Source organism: Pseudorca crassidens, chromosome 12, assembly GCF_039906515.1.
Source record: "Pseudorca crassidens isolate mPseCra1 chromosome 12, mPseCra1.hap1, whole genome shotgun sequence".
Classification (NCBI taxonomy): Eukaryota; Metazoa; Chordata; class Mammalia; order Artiodactyla; family Delphinidae; genus Pseudorca; species Pseudorca crassidens.
The window spans coordinates 75,993,605-76,011,987 of record NC_090307.1 but is presented as its reverse complement, the minus strand read 5'-3'; the positions used below and the strand labels follow the sequence as shown (position 1 = coordinate 76,011,987).

Genomic DNA, 18,383 nt, shown 5'->3' with positions numbered 1-18,383 from the left:
CAGGGCCAGAGGTGGAAGGATTTTAGAGGCAGTGGCGAGGGATTTGGAAGGGAAGGATAGATCTCGGAGAGACAGCAGTGAGTGGTCCTGAGCAGAGATTTTTAGTTCCCTGCCCAGGAATTGAACCTGGGCAGCCTAGATGAAAACCAGAAATCCTAGCCGCTAGACCACCAGGGGCTAGAGGCTAGAAGCAAAGTGGCCCTGGCTCCTTCCCCCATTTGAAAGCAAGAATGGTTCAAAGAGGCAAAAACTGTAAAATCAGGTACAAAGTTTACTATTAGAGACACAGCACAACTGTATGGGAGAACACACAGAGAAGCAGTTTATTTATGTAAGTCAGAAGTTAGGTAGAAATACATACCCAGAGAGAAAGGGTATGGACGTCCTCTCTAATGAGGAGGAGTGCAATAAAGAGGTGATTTAAATCTCTCATACAGGACAGTTCTTCCAGGTCTTTGTTTACATTTGGCCAATTATATATTTTTAAATTAATTTATTTTTGTTTGGGTTGGGTCTTCGTTGCTGCATATGGGCTTTCTCTAGTTGCGGCGAGCGGGGGCTACTCTTCATTGTGGTGCGCAGGCTTCTCATTGCGGTGGCTTCTCTTGTTGTGGAGCATGGGCTCTAGGCGCACGGGCTTCAGTAGTTGTGGCATGCAGTCTCAGTAGTTGTGGCTCACGGGCTTAGTTGCTCCGAGGCATGTGGGATCTTCCCAGACTAGGGCTCGAACCTGTGTCCCCTGCATTGTAAGGCAGATTCTTAACCACTGTGCCACCAGGGAAGTCCCTTAGCCAATTATCTTGTTTCTTTTTTCACACCTGACCAGTCCTAGGACATCCTCAACATGCGTGCACATCTTTTTGCTAAAATGGATCCCACCTCAGAGGCCTGTGGGGGTATGTCCACACTTATTATGGGGTGGCACCCCCTCCCTTTTTGAACCCTAAGGAGCCTTCCTGCAGATGTGCAGACAGGGAAGTTTTCCTTGACCTCAGGAGTGGTCATCTTATCTCTTTACTTCAGCAGAGCTCAGCTTCTGCCACTAGCTTTGTCCTTAGAGTGGACAAACACCACTTGACAGACACCAGCTGTCTGGCCCAGGGGCCCATCTATCTCCTACCTCAGGATGACTTGCTTGATTTGCATCTTAAGCTAACTGGTTTCTCCTTCTTTGGAAAATGGACTACAGGAGGGCAAGGCTGGAAGTAAGGATCTTGCAAACTTTTACTCCATAGACATCCCAGAGCTGGGCACTGGGGACACAGGGAGGAATGAGAGAACATAGGATAGGAAGGCAGATGGACACCAGGTCAAATGTGTGCATTTCAACTAGGTAAATATCAGCAAAAGTCCAGGAAGGAGTGAAGAAACCTGGCAGAGGAGCTGAGCTGGTCAGAGATAAGTGTTTTGACAGCAGAGAAGCAGAGGAAAGGGGCACATCTAGGTGGCATGTGTCTGGGGAGCTGTTTAAGACTCCAGCCATTGGAGCTGAGGCCAGAGGTTGAACAAGGCCCAAGTATGAAGTACCAGGCAAAGATGTTGATCCAGCGTCTGAAGGAGACCAGCAGAGAGAGAGAGTTTTGCTTTGTTTTGAAGAGGTAATATGATGTCAAAAGGATGTCGTAATAGTTAATAAAGCTGCTAAAATAGATTTGCCACAAAATTCTGATGGCTAAACACAATAAAGTCCCTGCCCACATGAGTCTCACACAGTAGTTCCCCTCCAGGTGACTCTGAGGTCAAAACCTGATTCCCAAAGTCGCCCTAGGTCTCAGCACCATTCCAGACAACCGAAAGAGAAAAAAGCATTAAGGATGGCACAAGGGAGGTGTTTCTGGGCTGAGCCTGTTTCATTGGCTACAATTCAGTCATGTGGCCATTCCTCCATGTAAAGGAGTCTAGAAAACAGGCTATGTCCCCAGGAAGAAGGGGAAAGAAGTTTGGAGATCAGCGGCAGAGATAAACTGCAAAGTGAGTCTCCCTCTCTTCTCTGAATGCAGCACCCAGACCCCTCTTCCTGTTCCCCTTCCCCAAGACATCTTGCTTTTTTCACTTAGTAATGTGTGTGGGAGATCTTCTGTACCTGCACCCAAGGAAAGTGCTCTTGAATGGCCATTTAGGTTGTTTCTGATCTTTTGTCATTATAAACAATGCTGCAATGTGTATCCTTGTCTTGCTTGAGAAATGCATAGAAATGGAACTACTAAGCTGAAGGATATTTACAATTTAAGTATAGCTATTACTATATTATTCTCCATACAGGTTTGATCAATTTATGCCCCACCCCCTGTCATGTCTGAGTTTCCTCACACCCTCACAAATACACCTTATCAGATTATTTTTTTTTAGCTTTGCTAATCCAGTAGATGAAAAATAGCATTAATTTGAATTTCTCTTCTTAGGAATGAGCTTGAGTGTCTTTGCCTATGTAAAGTCACATATTCTTCATGTGCTACAAACTAACTGTTCATGTCCCTTGCTCATTTTTCGATTGGATTGGTTGTTGGTTTCTGTAAAATTGATTTGTAGGGACTTCACTTATATCAAAGCAATTAACCTTTATTCTGTCATATGTAGTGCAAATACTTTCTGTCAGTCCTCATTTATCTCTTTACTCAGTCTATAACTTGTTTTTATTTTTGTTTTAGAGATTTTTTTGTTTGTTTTTGGTGGGGTTTTTTGGCCAATGCTTTCTTCTGTGCCTTCTGGCTTTTATACTATGTCTAGAAAGCCTTTTCCACTCTGAGATTATTTGTTTTTAATTTCTCGTATATTTTTTCAAGTACTTTTTCTTTCAACTTTGTTGAGATCTAATTGACATAAAACATTGTGTAAGTTTAAGGTATACAACATGTTGATTTGATATATTAACTAGCACCCCCATCACATCACCTAAATATCATTTCTTTTTTGTGGTGAGAACATTTAAGATCTACTCCCTTAGCAACTTTCGAGTATATAATATTGTTAACTATATTACCAATATAGTTAACTGTAATACCATGCTGTATATTAGCTCTCCAGAATTTATTCATCTTATAACTGGAAGTTTGTACCCTTTGACCAATATCTACTCATTTCTCCAATCCCCAGCCCCTCACAACCACCATAACCATTCTACTCTGTTTCTATGGGTTTACCTTTTGCAGATTCCAATACAAATACAGTCATACAGTATTTGTCATTCTGTCTCTGACTTATCTCACTTAGCATAAAGCCCTCATGGTTCATCCATGTTGTTGAAATGGCAGGATTTTTTTCTCATGGTTGAATAATATTCCATCTTCTTTATCCATTCATCTGTTGATGGTTGTTTCTGTATCTCACCTATTGTGAATAGTGCTGCAATGAACATGAGAGTTCAGATATCTCTTTGGGATGGTTATTTTAGTTTCTTTGGACTCAGAAGTAGGATGGAGAGTTTTGCTTTGTTTTGAAGTCCTCTATACTGTTTTCCATAGTAGCTGTACCAATTTACATTCCCACCAGTAGTATGTAAGGGTTCCCTTTTCTCCCCATCCTCACCAGCACTTGCTATGGTTGACTTTTTGTTGATAGCCATTCTAACAGGTGTGAGGTGATATCTCATTGTGATTTTGACTTGCATTTCTCTGATGATTAGTGAGGCAAGTCTCTTTTCATGGAACTGTTGGCCATTTGTATGTCTTCTTTGGAAAGATGTTTATTGGTTCCTCTGGCCATTTTTTAGTCAGGTTATTTGTTTTTCTGCTATTGGGTTGTATGAGTTTTTTAATATTTTGTATATTAACCCCTTATCAGATATATGATTTGCAAATATTTTTCTCCTTCTGAAGGTTGCCTTTTCATTTTGTTGTTACTTTTGCTCTGCAAAAGCTTTTTAGTTTGATGTAGTCCCACTTATTAATTTTTGCTTTTGTTGCTTGTGCTTTTGGTGTCATATCCAAAAAATTTTTGCCAAGACTGATGTCAAGGAGATTTTTTCATGTTTTTTTTTTTCCAGGAGTTTTATGCTTAAGTCTTTATTCCAGTTAATTCGAGTTAATTCTTGTGAGTGATGTAAGATAGGGGTCCAGATTCATTCTTCTGCTTTCCCAACACCACTTACTGAGTATTTCTTTATTTTCTAGTACTTTTATTGTTCATATTTTATGCTCTAAAATTTGATTCTTTTATTAATTTTGGTACAAGGAAAGATTTAGAGATCCAGTTCTTTTTCTTTTTTTTTTTTTTTGATGTTACTTGGAGTTCCTAACACCATTTATTCAATAATTAATCTTTTCCCCACCCATATGAAAAGCCATCTTTTTGTAGTAAATGACCTTGACTAGTTGAGTATTTCTGAACTATATTCTGTTTCATGGATCTGCCTATTCACATGCCAGTATGATGCTGTTGTGGCCACTATAGCTTTCTTGTAAGTCTTAATCTCTTGTACTAACATTTCTCTTGACCAAGATTTTTAAGCCTGGAAGTGATGAGTTTGCAAATATGCTTTTGAGGGATCCCTCTTGAGACAGCATGGAAAATCAATTGTAAAGAAGAGACAGCCTGGAAGCAGAGAGCTGACTTGGGAAATGATGAGGGCCTGGTTAGAAGCAACAGGGATGGTTAGGAAGGAGGGCATGGAGGTAGAATTGGCAGGTCACTTGGTAGAGATGAGGGTGAGGGAGGAGTGGAAGATGGTGCTGAGATTTCTACCTTCTGCTGTTCACTAAGAAGTGGAAGCCAGGAAAAACAGTAAATTTGGTTGTGGGGACAGGAAGGAGAAATGCATTAACATATAGACATTCATTTATGCTGAGATGGCGTGCGGCGACATGCTTGGATCCCCACTGGTGTGCATGGTTGTGTGTATCATTTTAGCACACGTTGGTTCACAGGTTCATTTATTCTGGTTTGTTCGTCTGTGGTGCTCACCATACCCCACCAGCAGCTTTCTCACCCCTGGTCCCCTAGTTTTGGGGACCCATCTTCCCCATGCCCATCCTACCCTCTCTGCTTAAGGAAATCTTACCTATCAAGACTCAACTCAAATCCCGTCTTCTGGGGAAGACTTCTGTAACCACACTAGCCTCCTTTAGCTGCTTTCACACAATTTTCAGTTCAAGGTCAACCAAACACTGCAGCCTAAGATTAACTGCATGTACTGAAACCCTAATATATTTGTGGCTCCATTTGGCTCAGTCTGACCAAAGCATTAAATACAATTCAACTCTCAACCTAAATTTCTCCCTGACAATCTGTGTTGGCTCTATTCTTTCTTCCATCTTTCTTTCAATCTGTTTTCGTGCTCTTCTGTAAGTCTTTATTCTGATTTTTTTTTAAGATTTTTTTTGACTGTGGACCATTTTTAAAGTCTTTATTGAATTTGTTACAATATTGCTTCGAGGTTTTTTGGCCTCGAGGCATGTGGGATCTTAGCTCCCTGAGGAGGAATCGAACCTGCACCCCCTGCATTGGAAGGTGAAGTCTTAACCACTGGACTGCCAGGGAAGTCCCTATTCTGATTGTTTTAATCTCTTTTTTCTCTGGGTCCAACTTTCTTATTCTCCATTGCCCCTTGTCTATGGAACTCACTGCCAGGAAAGGAACTGACAAAAGCAAATTATCCTTAAAGGGAAGAAGAATGAAGCAGGGGGAGGAACTAAGCAAGCAAAATGTAACTTCTTTTCAGGTACCGCAGAGGGGAGAGATGCGGAACACTTTGATGTGAATAAATGTTGTCCTCCCACAGTGCTGAGATCATTGGGAGAAGCACCGAGGTGGGTAAGAAATAGTCATTCACTTCCTCTAAGAAAATATACAAAGTCTTAACTTTGAAGTACTCCAAAACATTTCATTGTTATGGCCCAACAGTGTGTTTTCAGGTTGAAAAAGATCTACTTCCACCTGCTCTCCAAAAATGGTGGTAACTGAGGTGTCCATCTAAAATGGTGAGATTTTAGCTCTTTGCTTATATAGTCCCAGTGCTGGGACACTGACACTATCAGATGGAAGGTGTGTTTTGTTTTTTGCAAAAAATGGTGGGGGTTAATTCAAAGCAACGTTTAAACAGGAAGACATTCTCTCTCAGAGGCAAGAGGAAAAAATGTGATCCAGCCTGTGTGCAGGTTGCCCTCCTTACTTGCCTGTGCGCGCGCGCACACACACACACACACACACACACACACGCAGGCAACTCACCCTGCCCCACCTGCAGCCCAGCCCTTGAAGGAGACACACCCATCACACGGACTGCCCCCTAAGGCAGTGAGGAGGTACCCCCGAGATTCCCCGGCTCTAGAAACATACTCACACACTTTCTTCATGGCAGGACATGCCCTCCTTGGTTGGGTGGGGCTTTTTCCTCTTCCTCCTTTTCCGGGTGAGGCAGCCAGCACCTCTCAGGAAGCCCCTCAGAGATGGTAAAAATCCATGCCTCCAAGTGGAAAGAGCTCTACAGTCTCGTAGTTTAGGTTTGAATTCACTGACTAGCTGTGTGATCTTAGGCAAGTCATGTAAACTCTTTGAACCTCAGTCTCCTCACCTCCTAAATGGGCAGAAAAATGTATCTGCCAGTTGTTTTAAGGGTTCAAAATAATACATGTGCAGTTCTTGGCACCTGGTAGGTACTAAATACCTAGGAGCTATTACTCCATCCAGGGGATGAAGTGAGGGGAGTCTAGCCATTCTCTTTGCCCAGCTTCTCCAGATGGGGTCCCCAAACAAGCAGCATTAACGGTGAGCGCATTAGGAAGGCAGACCTGCAGAGTCACGCTTGGCACTATAACCAGATCCCCGGGTTCATTCCTCTGCACATTAGCCTGTGAGAGGCTGCAGCCTCAGCTGATCCAGCTGTGCCAGGCCCTGGTGGGGCCCCCGCAGGACTGTATCTCAGCTGAAGCACAGCCTCCTCTTTAGCCCCCTCTGGACTCCAGCCATGTGAAACACTGGCATGTACTGCAGGCTTCATATGTAATCTTTGTGGGTCAGCTCATTTAATCTTCAAACAATCCTGGGAGGGAATGCTGTTCTCCCCATTTTCCAAATGAGAAAAATAGCCCTACTAGATGAAAAATCACTTCCCTCTTGTCACCCAGCCTGTCTGTTACAGAGGCAGGATTGAAACCCAGGGAAGTTGGAATCCAGAAGCACAACTGACAAAGAGCCTCTCCTTGACAGGACTCTTGCTAGGCTTCTCTAAGCTCTCTTCTCCTCCTCCTCCTCCTCTTCCTCCTCCTCCTCCCCCCTCCCCGTTCCTCCCCCCTCCTCCCCCTCCTCCCCCCTCCTCCCCCCTCCTCCCCCTCCTCCTCCTCCCCCCCCTCCTCCTCCCCCACCCCCTCCCCCTTTCCCCGATCAGGGATTGAACCCAGGCCTCCGCAGTGGAAGCACCGAGTCCTAACTAATGGACAGCCAGGGAAGTCCCTAAACTCTCTTCCTGACTGAGCCTCAACCTCAGCCTATAAACACTGCAGCACAAATGATTTAGTCCACCCCCACTACATCTGAAGACCTGAACAAACACTAACACAGTTTCTAATAGCTCAAGGCCACACCGGAGCCTGGCAAATGTGCCTGCCTGAGAAAACTCAAAGCTGCCAGAAGTTACTGTTTATTCCATCCAACGCCTCAAGATAGGGCCCTATCTCCCAGTCTCTTTGAGAGGCTAGGAGCCAAACTTCCTTAAGTGCCAGTTAGCAAACCCAGGTAAGTTTCATGTGGACCAGAGCCCTCCACCTTCCCACTTTTTATAGATTTAGCAGGCAATTCCATGTGTAAACCCCGCCATTGCCCCTCCCTGCTCTCTCATTCTCCCTTTTTATTTTTTTTTATTTTTTTGCGGTATGTGGGCCTCTCACTGCCGTGGCCTCTCCCATTGCGGAGCACAGGCTCTGGACGTGCAGGCTCAGCGGCCATGGCCCACGCCGCTCCGCGGCATGTGGAATCCTCCCGGACCGGTGCACGAACCCGCGTCCATCGGCAGGCAGACTCTCAACAACTGCGCCACCAGGGAAGCCCTCATTCTCCCTTTAAAATGCCTTCTGTACAAATGGAAGTTGAGGTCAGTTTATGCCGGGCCCACTTTCCTACTAGAAAATAGCATATATGAAATAACATATTACTGATTAATATCTGTTCTTAATACTGTAGTGTCTGTCTTTGTTTATCTGTGACAGCTCCTTACCACTAGGTTATCTATCTAATGCTAATAAGATATAGAATTCCCTGAAATCATTTCTCTATTCAGCCATCTTGATTAAAAGAACTCTGTTCCCAGAGTACTTGTCCAATAGGTGATCACAGGTTTGGACCCCAGGTTGCTGGAGTCTGGGACTCCTCCATCTTTCTGCTCTGACGCTCACACACATTGGCGAGGTCAATAGAGGGGAGAGGGCTGTAGCCACAAGGCACCGTGGAGGGCAGTATAAATACCAATCCAGATGTCCCAGAGGGGCTCAACCAATGCTTCAGCCCTGGGCTCGCACTGGGTTTCCTTGTGACTGCAGAGAGGTGAGCTGCAGCACAGCCCTGGCATCCCCAAGGCATCCCTGGGGAACTCTGAAGTCCCGGGTGGTGACAGACAGGAGCCATCTCTTAGACAACCACTGGGGACTCTAGGATGGGAATGTTGGTGGAGAACGCTGGAGCCTGTTCTTTCAACATCACTCCCAGTGACGTCCTGAAGGGGTCGCACCCAGGCGAGTTGCCTGAAATCTGGTCTCTTACAGCCTCTCTAGGATTATTCTGGAATTATCTGACAGCATCTGAAATCAGGGCTTGGAGGAGCACAGGCAGCTGTGGATGCCAAGACCACAAGTCGCTGCAGGGAGCATGAGGTGGGGGAGAATAGGAAGGGAAGGATGGAAGCCTCTCCAGAGCTGGCATCCTGGATGGAACCCTGAGGCCCGGGGACTGTCACGGGACCGCTGGGGAGGGCTCAGCCCTACAGGAATCTAGCCCCTGACGCCAAGAGACGAGCAGAGGAATGTGTGTTCAGTTGTTTGGGGATAGAAAATTGCTGTGAGAAAGAAAAAAAATATCATTACTGTGTTATGATCACATTTTGTTCCCTTTCCCAAGGCAGGCTAATAGGAAGGCAGGCCCAGCCACGTAGGGCTGGTGGCAAGATGTTAAGTGTGCCACAGATAAAACTGGTCAGGCACGCTCATCACCACACCAAGCCTGTCCACGCCCAGCGTGCACCCACACCACACGCTGACCCCACTCCAGAGGAGCACGGTGCTGGCGCATCACCACACTAGTTACAGCATTGGCCCACCAGAAATGCCAACTGTCTGCTGAAGGTGGGGAAAAAGCCAGATGAGGACCAGGTTAGATTTCCTTTATCCTTTAGATTCTTTGCTCGTATCTTGTTAAGGCTCTGCCCCCATTCCCCTGGCTTTCCTTCTCTTTTCTTTCTTTTTTATCTTATTTTATTTATTTATTTGTTTGTTTGTTTATTTATTCATTTATTTATTTGGCTGCCCCGACCAGGGATCAAACCCGTATCTCCTGCAGTGGAAGCATGGAGTCTTAACCACTGGATCGCCAGGGAAGTCCCTCTTTCTTTTTTAATTTTAATTTTAATTTTAATTTTGTGGGTGGTTCTTTTGGAGCCTTCTGCAGCATTAGGGAACCAGCTCTAATCCTCCTTTATTCCTTCTTCATCCTGGTGAACTTTGGAAAGCAGAAGGATCTTTTAAAAACTCAAATCAAAGCAGGTCACACCGCTGTCTAAACTCACATTTGTCACATTTAGAATCAACACCAAACTCCTGACCAAGGCCCCTGAGGCCTCACGAGACCTGACACCTCCCACTCTCTGTGCTCCTCACCCAGACACACTGGGCTGCCCCCCAGGGCCTCTGCATCTGCTGCTCCTTCTGAAGCACGCTTGCCTGTTCATGTCATGCACGTCTGGCTCAAATGCCTCTTCTGGAACGAGTCCCCCCTCCTGAGCCCGCAGCTCCTCACCCCCAGCAGTGCCTATCACATCACCCACCACAGCACTCACCACAGCACCCTCATCACCCACCACGGCACCCACATCACCCAGTACAGCACCCACATCACCCACCACAGCACCCACATCACCCACCACAGCACCCACATCACTCACCACATACCCACATCACCCAGCACAGCACCCTCATCACCCAGCACAGCACTCACCACAGCACCCTCATCACTCACCACAGCACCCTCATCACCCACCACGGCACCCACATCACCCACCACAGCACCCACATCACCCACCACGGCACCCACATCACCCACCACGGCACCCTCATCACCCACCACGGCACCCACATCACCCAGCACAGCACCCTCATCACCCACCACAGCACCCTCATCACCCACCACGGCACCCTCATCACCCACCACAGCACCCACATCACCCACCATGGTCTCGGACCCTCACCACCATCCCCTACTTGAGATATGGGCCCTTTGATAATGGCAGCTTGACCTGTTTGTTTTCCTGCTCATTCCCCAAGGCCTAGACCAGTACCAGGCCCAGAGGTGAGGTGCAACTGACAGCAATGAGTGGAATTATTTCACAGAATGGGAGACCCTGGTTGAGGGGCTGCTGGAGGCCACATCTCTGTGACTCGCATCCTTCAGGCAGTGTTCACTGTCCCACCCTCGGGCCTCCCCACTTTGCAGCACAGTATCTGAGGGACACATGGAGTCGCCCCACAGCACTGCTTCTATTTTCATCCCTGCAGCTGTACTACTTAACAAGCAAAGTTAACCTCAGAGGCCATGAGAGAAATTCTAGGACCACGTGATACACTGGGCCACCGGCCAAAGCACTTCCTTTTTCAAAGCATCTTCCTCCTTCCTAAGGCTTGAAACAGGAGGTTAGGCTGCTAGAACCCTGCCAGAGTTTGCAAAAGGTTGTTTGCCAGTGTGGCTGGTGTTGTGACAGCAATTCGTTTGGGGGTTTGAATTTAACTTTACCTTTTGTGAGCAACAAGCAGTAGGACCTGTCTCCCCAGACCACTGGGGCAAGAATGTCTGGGAAGCCCTTTCACAACACCCCCATGACTCCCCGGTACCCTGAAGGCCCATTGTCCTGGCTGCAGCAGGTGGGCGCTCTCTCCAGTAAAGCAGTTCCCTCAAAGAGGTCAAGTCTGCATTGCAGCAGACAAGGGGATGAGGGTCCCTGCCCATCTGGTCTGACCTGAAATGGGCAGCTCTTTGCTACATCATCCCAGATCATGAGATTAGCAGTCCAGGTCCTAACAGCCAGTGGCTTATCTCTGCCTGCCACCTGGGTTCATGGGACACCCATTCCTTGAAGAGTTCGGACCTCAGGTGAGCAAGCATGTCCACCTTTCTCCGAGGGAAGAATACTGCTCTCTGAATTGTAATGACATATTGCCCACCACCTCCCCTCCCCCCAGAACATTCTAACTATAGAGCAGATGGAGGAGTGGCCCTCACACACCAGAAAGCCGTGGTCCTTTGCTGACCTTTACATGAGCAGCAGTGAGGCAGCCGATTCGGGACCTACCAGGGGTCACCACGTCTGTGCCCCCCATGCATACAAGTGGGCCGACGCACTGGGCAGAATCCCAAGTAAACTCAGGTACTAGGAGGCAACTGATGTACTGAGACAGGGGCTGAAGTGTGAGCCTTTATTCTCCATTCTTTTTGTATGACATTGAACATTCGTGACATCTCTGAGGTATATTTTCTTGTTCTTTTGTGTTCCCAGACTTCCTTTGCAAAATAGATGTCAGTGTTCTGTGTTTTGTACATTCAAAGGGAGAATATCAGATGGCAGTGGCTTCATGATTGGGGTTTCATTCCTTTTTCCCAGGAGCACTCCCGCCCTGGGTCTGTAGGCTGCAGCCATCAGCTGGGAGCGGGGGTGCGGAGGCGCGGAACAGGAGGCCCCATATTGGGAGCGAGCACGGGCACCCCGCCCCAGCAGGACTCCTAACATTCGTGCAGAGTCCCACAGCCTTTACGCGCCACAGCCAGAGAGAAGGGGGCCTGGCTGCCCAACCGGGCGCCTGGACTGAAGACCAGCTCTCCACCCTCTGTCCTGAAACCCACTCAGCTCTTGGCTAATCCCCTCCCTCCTTGCCTGAAACAGGCAACTCCAGGCTTCTCACAGAAGTGTCTTCTGTGGGGACCCACCAAGGCTGAGTTCACAGTAAGGGTCCCAGGACAGACCTGCCAGGCAGGGTGCAAGAATCACACATATCAGGACTTTCAAAGCACATCATTTAAAGTTTTAGGCCCGGCAGGCCCTGCAGGGACAACTGGGCTCCTGCAGTCCTGTGGGTCTAAATGCAGCTCTTCAGCTCCGTCTTGGCCACTGCCGCCCTGTGTACCTCATCAGGGCAAAGTGCAGGGCTCAGGCCCAGGCGAAGAACTGAGCCAGTGGGTAGTTGTTGCTCAGCCCTGCTGCTCTGAAGGCCTGGAAGACACAGGGCAGGAAGGGGGAAGCCCTGGGTGAGCCCTCATCCCTGAGCACCCCAGGAACAAGTGCCTGCTCCTAAGATCTCAGAACAGCTCATAACAGCCACGTACCCAGGCATGTCCCCTGACACCTGTGTGATAACGATGTTCTGGAAGACTTCAGGTGGGCCCGCACTTGCCATCCCAGGGATGCCAGACTCCCAGGTCTGCTCTGCTAGGTGACTTCTGCCATCGGGAAATCCCTCTGTTGGGGCCAGGGATTGAGATTTGGGAAGGAGGCAACCCTGCATGGTTAGGAGGCTGGGCCTGCTCAAAGAAGGACCTAGGTTCCCCAAATCTGAGTTCAGCTCCTTGCAAGCTGAGTGACCTTGGACAAGTCACTTCACTTTTCTGCGCTTCTGTTTCCACATATTCAAAATAGAGGAGGGAATAGGACCCCTCATAGCATTGTTCTGAGGAGGAAAAGGAAAGTCACGTGTGGTGAGTGTGCGCAAAGGACAGCTGAAGGAGAGGGAGTTTTGCATCTGTTGTAAATGATTCAACGGAACCACCAATCCGCTGTCTGTGCTCACCAGAATAGAATGATCAATCACTCAGCAGGCCATGGACGGGACCACCATTTAAATCATGGCAATATCCAAACCTGCAGCCTGCAAGGAAGAGGGAGTGTGGTTAGGAGGGCAGACCCGAGGGCCGAACGCTTGGAAGAATGATCGGTTTCACAGGGAAGAGTAGAAACTACAGCGCAGAACAGAACCTGAGGTCCCGCTGGACCGCAAGCTCCAGGAGGCAGCCCTGCCTCGTGTACAGTGTGTATCCAGCACCAAGGAGGGTGGAGGGGGAGGCGGTGGTGACTAGGAGGATGACTCAGGATGTTGTGTAGTGTGCGTGGGTGTGTAGTCTGGCTTGTGCTTTGTTCAGGGTCATGGCCACTCTGTTTCCAACTGGACATTGGACCAAGGCCAGCCAGGACTCTGGGGAATTGAGCTGCAAGGATCTACCCTGAGTGTGGGCATTTGAGTGAAGTCCCTTATAGCCCTCAATGCTGGCACTAGAGAACCAAGAAACTGGGAACTTGAGTCTGGGTCACCCCCACCCGTACCGAGGCTCTCGGCTAAAGGGTGGAGGGCCCGTGGAGAGCTGGAGGAGGCAGGGGTCAGCGTGACATCGTGCTTGGAGATAGAGGCCCTCAGAAGAGCCTTTTAAGGAATAAAGTCAAACCTGAAAGTAGAGCTTCTCTTTTGGCTAATTCCCTTGTTTACCCTTAGCTTGCCTGACGCCTGGAAGTCCAGGCGGGGCTGTAGCTGAGGCCGGGGGCCGTGTGGCCCTGTCAGGCCCGCTGTCTTGGACCCTGAAATTCATCGGGTCAATAAAACAGAAAGTTCAGTCTTTTTTTTTTGCAGTACGCGGGCCTCTCACTGTTGTGGCCTCTCCCATTGTGGAGCACAGGCTCTGGACGTGAAGGCTCAGCGGCCATGGCTCACCGGCCCAGCCGCTCCGCGGCATGTGGGATCTTCCTGGACTGGGGCACGAACCCGTGTCCCCTGCATCGGCAGGCGGACTCTCAACCACTGTGCCACCAGGGAAGCCCAGTTCCGTCCTTTTTTATTGTACCTTTTCCATTTTTGAAAAGCTGCCCAAGCAGTCCCAAGGAGAGTTTGTCAAAGATATTTATGTCAAGGAGCCAAGCGCTTTCTCTGTGGTTTGCTGAATGGGGAGGGAAGAGTCCGAGTCTACAGATTCAGTCCCTCACCGTGACGTCAGGACCTGTCCTCTGTGAGGCCCCTCGGCCTGCTACCTCCTTCCCGCCACGTCCAGGAGGTGGGCAGCTTTCAGCACCAGCAGCCGGGCCTGCTCGATCTCCACGCGGGACTGGGAGGTGTCGGCCAAGACCGTGCCCTCCTCTACCAGGGACTTCCCAAAGGCCACTCGGGACTTCGCCTGCGGACACAGGAGACAGGATGGGAGGCTCGGGGCTGTGCCCTGCAGAGGAGGTGGGTGGAAGCACACAGGAGAGGGCTGGAGGGGAAGAGGGGCAGAAGCGGGACCATGCAGCATTTGTCACTTTGCCAGCTCTCCAGCCACTGGAAACTTCCAGGGAGAAGAGTCAAACGCAGACAAAGTTCGTGGACACTGCGGAGCTAGTCAACGTGGTGGCTGCACAAATTACTTCCGGGAACCCCTTTACTCCAGCCATCCAACCCCTTCTGGGCAGGCTCCGCTGCCAGGCAGGGACAGTGCTTGATCTGAGCCGCCTCTGGCCCGGGGCTACTCTGCAAACTAGGCAGTGACTGTGGGCGCCTCACAGGCCAAGAGGGCGCCCTCGGGAGCAAAGTCTGGCTGCCAGAGCCCCCTTGTTGCCAACCGTTATTGCAACGGGGATTCTACAGTCTTTGAAAGCCACAAGTGATCAGAAAAGGTTATAAGGGATCCTTCTCCCTCCGCTTTTTTAACTAAAAATAGTTATGACACAAATAATATATCTCATGGCAGAAATAGTACACATTTGCAGACAAAAAAAGAAAATACAAACACCCGGTATCCCATCATCTAGTCACTTACACTTAATATTTGGTGGATACCCTTCTATACTGTTTGTACATGCAAATACATACATCTGCACTTTTTACCAAAAATGGAGTCATACTCTATACAATGCTTTGTAGCCTGCTGTTTGTTTTTTTTTTTTCATTTAAGAGCATCTCTCTATATATTAAGAAATAGATTTCTAGGGAATTCCCTGGCGGTCCAGTGGTTAGGACTCTACGCTTCCACTGCAAGGGGCACAGGTTCCATCCCTGGTCGGGGAACTAAGATCCCTGTATGCCACGTGGCGCAGCCAAAAAAAAAAAAGAAGAAGAAGAAAGAAAGAAATAGATTTCTGTAGCATTGTTTTGGAATTTCACTGCAATGCCCATATCACAGTTATCTAGACTAGGCTCCGATTGTTGTCCTTATAGGTTGTTTCCAACATATTATAATCACGGCTGTGGTGAGCCTCCTAGTATCAAATCTAATTACTCCTTGTGACCAAGTCCTGTGAGTGGAACAGCCACGTGAATACTGTGGCACCGTGTAAGACTTCTGACACGTATGGTCAAACTTCTCTGCAGGATGGGACTGGAGTACTATATACTATACCTGAGCCCTTAGAGAGGAGCATTTTCTTTTCAAAGAAAAAAAAAAACACGGTCTCAACTCAGAAGGGTGTGAATCTCAGGTTTGCTCAGTAATCCAAACACACTGGACCACTTCTGTTCTTTGTACAGAGTGTCTTGTGAAATATTTGTTTGGTCTCAACGGTTTGCTTCATCTTTGTGAAATCAATACAACTGATTTGAATTGCCATTCCCAGCAAGAGCTTTCTTTTGTGTGGGCTTCCAACCTTTGAGGGGGTCACAGAAGAACAACGTTTTTAGGACATGTAGGGGAGGAGGGTGGTGCAGGACTGGATGCTGGAACCCCAGCCTCTCCCAGGTATCTGATTTTTTTTTTTTTTTTTTGCGGTACGCGGGCCTCTCACTGTTGTGGCCTCTCCCATTGCAGAGCACGGGCTCTGAACGCGCAGGCTCAGCGGCCATGGCTCACGGGCCCAGCCACTCCGCGGCATGTGGGATCCTCCCGGACCGGGGCATGAACCCGTGTCCCCTGCATCGGCAGGCGGACTGTCAACCACTGTGCCACCAGGGAAGCCCACATGACTCTTTTTGAATTATAGTTTTCTCAGGGTATATGCCCAGTAGTGGGATTGCTGGGTTGTATGGTAGTTCTATTTTTAATTTTTTAAGGAACCTCCATACTGTTCTCCATAGTGGCTGTATCAATTTACATTCCCACCAACAGTGCAAGAGGGTACCCTTTTCTCCACACCCTCTCCAGCATTTATTGTTTGTAGATTTTTTGATGATGGCCATTCTGACTAGTGTGAGGTGATACCTCATTGTAGTTTTGATTTGCATTACTCTAATGATTAATGATGTTGAGCATTCTTTCATGTGTTTGTTGGCAATCTGTATATTTTCTTTGGAGAAATGTCTATTTAGGTCTTCTGCCCATTTTTGGATTGAGTTGTTTGTCTTTTTGATATGGAGCTGCATGAGCTGCTTGTAAATTTTGGAGATTAATCCTTTGTCAGTTGCTTCATTTGCAAATATTTTCTCCCATTCTGAGGGATGTCTTTTTGTCTTGTTTATGTTTTCCTTCGCTGTATCACAGGATATTGAATATAGTTCCCTGTGCTATACAGTAGGACCTTGTTTATCCATCCTATGTATAGTAGTTTGCATCTGCTAACCCCAAACTCCCAATCAATCCCTCCCCCATACCCCTCCCCCTTGACAACCACAAGTCCATTCTCTATGTCTGTGAGTCTGTTTTGTTTCATCAATAAGTTCGTTTGTGTCATATTTTAGATTCCATATATAAGTGATGTCATATAATGTTTGTCTTTCTCTTTCTGACTTACTTCACTTAGTATGATAATCTCTAGGTTCATCCATGTTGCTGCAAATGACTATTTCATTCTTTTTTATGGCTGAGTAGTATTCCATTGTATATATGTACCACATCTTCTTTATCCATAGAATGGATAATTCTTTTTTTTTAAGATTTATTTGTTATTTATTTATTTATTTTTGGCTGCATCGGGTCTTAGTTGCAGCACGCAGGATCTTTGTTGAGGTATGTGGGATCTTTCGTTGCGGCACGCGGGCCTCTCTCTAGGTGTGTCATGCGGGTTTTCTCTTCTCTAGTTGTGGCACGCAGGCTCCAGGGTGTGTGGGCTCTGTAGTTGTGGTATGCAGGTTCCAGAGCATGTGAGCTCTGTAATTTGCGGCACGCAGCCTCTCTAGTTGAGGCACATGAGCTCAGTAGTTGTGGCATGTGGGCTTAGTTGCCCCACGGCATGTGGGATTTTAGTCCCCTGACCAGGGATCGAACCTGCGTCCCTGCCTTGTAAGGTGGATTCTTACCACTGGACCACGAGGGAAGTCCCTAGAATGGATAATTCTTAATGGCAGAATCAATCCAGCTATCCCCAGGCACTGGAGCAGAAGGCAGTGAGAACTCAGCAGCCCACTAGAAAAGGCCTACAGGCAATCAGACCTGTTCATCACCGTTTGGACTTAGCAGCCATTCTGTTTACTTAAATGTTCTTGGTTATCTTTTATTGCAAAACCATAACAAAAATGGGGAAATAGTGGCTTAGCCGAGTTTGTCCTATGCTTTGAGAATAGCGCTGGCTCCATCCCTTACTCCCCCAGCGGCAGTTCCTACCTTGCTGAATGGGAAAGCTGGATGGCAGGTAGTGAGCCAGGCAGCTGTAGGCCACGTCGGCAAGGGGGTCACCTGAGGTAGCGAGTTCCCAGTCAAGGACAGCAAGCACCTCGGCCGTTTCCGGATGGAATAGCATGTTGTCCAGCCTGAAGGAGCTATAGAAGGGATGGAGACAGCGCTAAGAAAAGTGACCGCTAGGGTGTATTCTGTGCTGGGCATCTTCTGCTGACCCCTTCAGAAGCACTCCCCACCCCTCCCATGTGCCCGGGAGCCTGCATGGGCTGCATCCACCAGCTCCCTTGCCCTCTGGCTCAGTCGGGCTCCGCCAACTGGGACACCAGCAGGTGGTGGGAAGGCGGCCTGCTTATTAGTTCCCCACCTCCCTCTCAGCAGAAGACTGAGGGATATTCCTCTCCCAAGGGCCACAGCTTTGGTCAGGTAGCCCTCTCTACATAGCGGCCATGTCTGGGTTCTGGTAATTACTCCTTCCCTGAGATGGTTTTAAAACAAGTCTGCAGGTTTTTGACACTCCTGCCACAAAAGGAAGAGTCTAATCCTTCACCCCTGGAAACATCTCACTTCTAACAATTACAATGCAGGTGGAAGCAGTGCTGAGTGACTCCCGAGACGAGGACAGAAAAGGTGATCAGCTCCCGCCTGGCCCTCTTCCCTCAGAACACACAGCTTTGCAGCCCTGAGCCACCAGGTAA

At 48.1% G+C, this 18,383-nt stretch overlaps 1 long non-coding RNA gene across 1 annotated transcript in view; it reads left to right on the top strand.

Moving 5' to 3' along the window:
* The first annotated feature begins 5,508 nt into the window (after positions 1-5,508).
* LOC137204172 (uncharacterized) overlaps positions 5,509-18,383 on the top strand; it is a 43,015-nt gene continuing 30,140 nt past the window's right edge. The window contains exons 1-2 of the long non-coding RNA XR_010933449.1: positions 5,509-5,744; positions 18,273-18,379. This is a non-coding gene — a long non-coding RNA (uncharacterized lncRNA). The remainder of the gene's footprint in view (positions 5,745-18,272; positions 18,380-18,383) is intronic.